Source organism: Triticum aestivum, chromosome 6B, assembly GCF_018294505.1.
Source record: "Triticum aestivum cultivar Chinese Spring chromosome 6B, IWGSC CS RefSeq v2.1, whole genome shotgun sequence".
NCBI lineage: Eukaryota > Viridiplantae > Streptophyta > Magnoliopsida > Poales > Poaceae > Triticum > Triticum aestivum.
In genome coordinates, this window is record NC_057810.1 from 313,450,172 (window position 1) to 313,455,382 (window position 5,211).

A 5,211-nucleotide genomic window follows, 5' to 3' on the forward strand; every position below is an offset into this window, starting at 1 on the left:
CCTCGTCCAGCAGATGAGAAGCCACTTCGACGGGTGCGAATTCATTCATGTGCCACGGGATGACAACGAAGCAGCATATGCTCTCGCCCGCATCGGCTCCACCCGACATGCTATACCATCTGGCGTCTCCCTAGAGCGCCTCCGCAAGCCGTCCATCAAGCCTTCACCGGAGCCCGATTCAATCTTCGTGCCGGCTGCCCCGGGATTAGCCGGATCCAGCTCGGGGACTTCAACAGTCGGTGCGGGGACTTCAGCGGCCGGCTCGGGGACCTCACCACGCGGCCCGGGTGCTGCAGCACCAGCACCCGACCCAGCGCTCCTAGCAGGAAGCCCGAGGGCTGCTGCAGTCGGCTAGGGGACTTCATCAGAGCCATCCGGAGTGGCCGGCTCCAGCCCGCCGCCTCCCAACCTGCCCCCCTCGTACCAGTAGCCGTGTTCACAGTTGTGGCGGCCCCATCTTGGGCGCAACCCATCCATGACTATTTGGTCAGTCACGTGCTGCCAACCGACCAGGTGCTAGCAAGACAGATCCAGCACAGAGCAGGCTCCTACAACATTGTCAATCAAGAGCTCGCAAGGCGGAGTGTGACTGGCATCCACCAACGCTGTGTAGAACCAGAGAAAGGCATGGAGATCGTCAGAGATATACAACAAGGTGAATGTGGCCACCATGCGGCCAGCAGGTCCCTTGTTGCCAAAGCTTTCTGCCATGGATTCTTCTGGCCGACTACTTTGGACGATGCCAAAGAGTTAGTTAAGTAGTGAAAGGGGTGTCAGGTGTTCAGTGCCAAGCAGCACCTGCCGGCCTCCGCCCACAAGACCATCCCCATCACCTCGCCCTTTGCCGTGTGGGGCTTGGATATGGTAGGCCCATTCAAGATGGCACGCGGCGGGATGACCCATCTGCTGGTCGCCGTGGACAAGTTCACCAAGTGGATAGAAGCAAAACCGATCAAGAAGCTGAATGGTCCGACTGCTGTCACATTCATCGCCGACATCACTGTCAGATATGGTGTTCCTCACAGCATCATCACCATCATCGACACCAACTTTGCCAAAGGCTCCTTTGCCCATTTCTGCGCCAATCAGGGCGTCCGACTGGACTTAGCGCCCGTTGCCCATCCGTAGTCAAACGTCCAGGTGGAGCAAGAAAACGGCTTCAGCTTGTCTGGCATCAAGCCCCGCCTAATCGAGCCGCTAGAGCGGTCGGCCGGCTGCTAGATCAACGAGAAGCCGACCGTCCTCTGGAGTCTCCGAACCACGCCGAATAGATCAACCGGCTTCACGCCCTTCTTCCTCGTGTACGGTTCTGAGGCGATCATCCCTATGGATATCGAGTTCGACTCGCCTCGGGTTACCATGTACACGGAGGCGGAGGCAAAAGAGGCGCGAGAAGACGGTGTCGATCTGCTGGAAGAGGCCCGATTGCTAGCATGCAGCCGGTCTGCCATCTACCAGCAGAGCATGCGCCGCTACCACAACAAGAAGGTCAGGCCGCGTTCTTTCCATGAGGGCGACCTTGTGCTCCGCCTGATCCAGCGATCAGCAGGATAGCACAAGCTCGCGGCACCTTGGGAAGGCCCCTTCATCATCAGCAAGGCCCTGGGCAACGACTTGTACTACCTCATCGATGCCCAGAAGCCCAGGGCGCGCAAGAGATGCATAGCCGGCGAAGAGACGGAGTGGACATGGAATGCAAACCTGCTCCGCCTATTTTACAGTTGATTCGAGTGTATGTATCACGCCAACTTTTGTATTAAGTAAAAGACCTCAGGTCCCCCTAAGAGAACTCGGGGGCTACCTTTTTATCTATCTATGAGCTAAGCTTATGCCATGACTTGAGTTTTTTATTCCTGCCCGTCCGGGTTTCGGCCAGCTGGCCCGGGGCTCGCTGCCTTGACCTAAGTTTGCACCAGTCGGAGCCGACTAGTAGTGTGCCGCCACTAAAAGCCCTCTATCCGCCCTAAGTTGCAGCTTGTAGTGCGGCTGTCCGACTGGCGGGAGCTAAAGGCCGAAATAGTCGCCCACACGAAATTCGACTAAAGAAGAATGCTAACTTAGGCCAGTCGGCCCTCCGACTCCCTCGTCCGGCTGCTCAGCAGCCGGCATGCCGGCTTCTCACTTGATCGAGCCACACTCTACACGGCCTAAGTAACTTGCCCATTTCGAAGAACGACCAAGTCCCTGACCCAGCCATAGACCGCCGAGCGGCTGTTCGGCTGGCAGGGAGGCGGCCAAGGAAACGTGGCACAGCAGAAAGCCAAAGAGAGAAAGGCAAAAATCGAACAAGAATTTAAACTTATGTACATTGCAAAAGGCCAGAGGCCAGCATCCATGAAGTTTAAAGTACACACCTAGTGGGTGGAGTTGCGCATACTTAACAGAACTGTTCAAAAGGATTACGGCACAGGACAAGACAAAGTAAATATGGCCACCTAGACCAGAGGAGCAGCAGGCGGGTTCGAGGGGTTGGCGGAGGTAGCGTGGCCAGTTGGTGGAGCGGCCGGCTGGCTGGTCTCGGTTTGGTCGACAACGGCGACAGTTGGCGTAGCCACCCACGGCTCACTGGTTGAAGCCTGATCAGGCTGAGGCTAGCCGCCCGCTCGACCTCCGGCGCGTCTTCGTCCTCCTCGATGTCGCTGTCGGCATCATCCTCATCGCTGGAGGCGATTTCTTCCGCCGAATCCTCCTCACCCAGTTGGTTCAACCCAAACCAGCTAGGCGGCACCACACTGCCATCAGCATCCAAGTCGGGGACGAAGACGGTAGTGTTGGTGTAGTCGGCAAGCGCCGCTACACACCGGGTGAGCTCAGGGCCCACCTCCACCAGCTCGTCTGCGGCCTCCAACCGAAACGTGGCCAGCTTGGTCAAGTCCAGGTTTGGGTACCATGCCTTGGCAAACTCCAGGGTCGTTTGAGCACCCGCCCGAGCCGCGGCACCCTTACAGGCCTCGTAGCGGCCAACTACAGCCTCCAGCCATTCGGTGGTCCGGCCAGGGGTGCGCGGGATCCGAACACCCGGCCATAGGGCGGCCGGCACAAGAGCACCGACATGTTGCAGACGGCAGATCGTCTGATGGGGCGGGTGCAAGCGAGTCTTGACCGCCAGGAGCTGCTCGCCGAGATTCCGGGGTGTGTTGGGCGCAATGTCCGCGCCCCCCGCCCTTCACGTCGAACGCCGCGCCTCGATGGCCTGGGTGACGGCGACGGAGTAGCCCGGGAAGTACTCTGAGAAGGAAAAAGATCAAGAAATGAGAAGATAGAAGCCGACTCCCATAGCAGTCGGCAGCCACTCAAGAAGAAGAGAACAACTTACTGTTGATCAAGTCCTTGATCTCCCCATAGTCGGTGTTCAGGAACTCCTCCTTCTTGGCCAAGTTTGAATGCTGACTCTCGAACTCGGCCTTGAGGAGGTCCTCGCCATTCTTCAGCTACTGGATCTCCGTCATGTGCTGCTGGACCTCCTCCTTGTGCCGCTCTGCCTGGTCGGACAGCTCCTTGTTCAGGCTCTCGCACTCCTACACCACCTCGCTGCGCTCCAGCTCCTTGGCGCGGAGCTCGCTCTCAACCTCGCCCAAGCGCTGCTGCAGTGCAGCAGCTGCCTCTGCGAAGATAAAAAAGAATACATCAGCAAAAAGAAAGTGGTTTCCGGAAGATCCGGCTCGACTTCTCAGCAGTCGCCCCGAATCTCAGGGTCTACACCCAGTTTGTGCGCTGGCGCACCCCCGTGAGAAGAAAGGCCTAACGCTTACTTCGGCTCTCATTCAAGTCACTGGTCCGCTTGGCCAGCTCCTTGACGTGGGAGTTGTAGGTAGCTGCGCAGAGGTTGTGGTAGTCCTACAGCAAGGCCAAAAATAAGAAAAGGCAAACAAGGTTAGCACTCGGAACTCACCTTAAAGTTCTGAGCCACCTGCTCAGCATCTGGCCCAAAACTCGTGGGGCTAAACCCAGTGGGTGTGCTGGCATGCCCCCACGGATGATTACGAGAAGACAAAAACAAAAAGTAAGTATGTACCTGAACAACCGCTGGCAACGCCAGGAACTCCTGCACGCATTTTTGGAGGGCGGCGCCTTCGGTGCCAAGCTGGTTCTGGATGTCCTGCACCGACATGTTCAAGGTGCCGCCACCACCGCCAGACGCCCAGTCCATCGTGTTGGCGCTGGTGGTCTCAACATCGGGCATCGCTGAGCTGGAGGCTCCGACCTTCATTAGCCGCGACACCCAGTTCGCCTTCGTCGGGCGCCGACGCGCCGTGATGTGGACATGGGAAGTGGCCCCACCATCAGCTGGCCGTCAGACGGTGCCGCCTGCAGCCCCTCGGGCTGGCCAACCAGCATGTCAGCAGTCAGCGGCGGCAGAACCACCTCTTCCCCAAGCCCGGGGCCGCCTCCTTCCTTCTGCATGACCGACAGGACAACGCTGGCTCTGCCAGCCTGCTCCGGGGCCTCCGGCGCAGGCGGCTCCGGGTGCTGCGAGTCGACAGGCCCGGAGGCCTGACAGCGGGACGCCTCCGCCTCCTGCGCCTTGGCGGCCGCGTCCGCTATTCCTTGATCGCCGCCTCGTCCTGCACCTTGGCCGCAGCATCGGCCTGCACTTGCGCCGCCCTGGCCGCCTTCTCCCGCTCCTCGTGCTCCTCCCGCGCATTCCTCTCTGTGGCCTCCTAGAGGTCGGCAAGCGGGTCCACACGGTGGGGTGTAGCAGGGTTGTTGGCCTCCCCAACCACCGAAGCCTCCGGGGCCCACAAGAGGGACAGCGGGGCCCTGTTCAAGCAAGCAGGAAAAAGCATTGAAGAAAGAGCAAAGAAGAAACAAATGAAAGCGACAAAAGGAGAATCACAAGCACTTACATAGACAGCCCCAGGCACGGCTTCGGCACCCTCTAGTACTGGGTCGCCTTCGCAGCACTTCATGCCGCTTGGTCGCGGCGGCCGAGGTCTTCGGCTTCTTGGTCCGGCTACCGAAGAGCCGTCCCTTAGCCCGACGCTTTGGCGCACTGGCTACCACAGTCGGTGCAGCCAAAGAGCCGGTGCCCATCTTGTTAGTGTGGTGGCCGCGACACAGTTCACGGTCTTCTGCATCGTCGTCCGGCCACTCCCCCAGGCCGCCTCCAGAGAAGCCGCCTGTTTCCCCTCCACCGCCGCCTGTGGCGTTGTCCTCCTCCATGGCGGCCGCCCCCAAGTCAGGTTCGCCCTCATCACTCACCTACCGGTC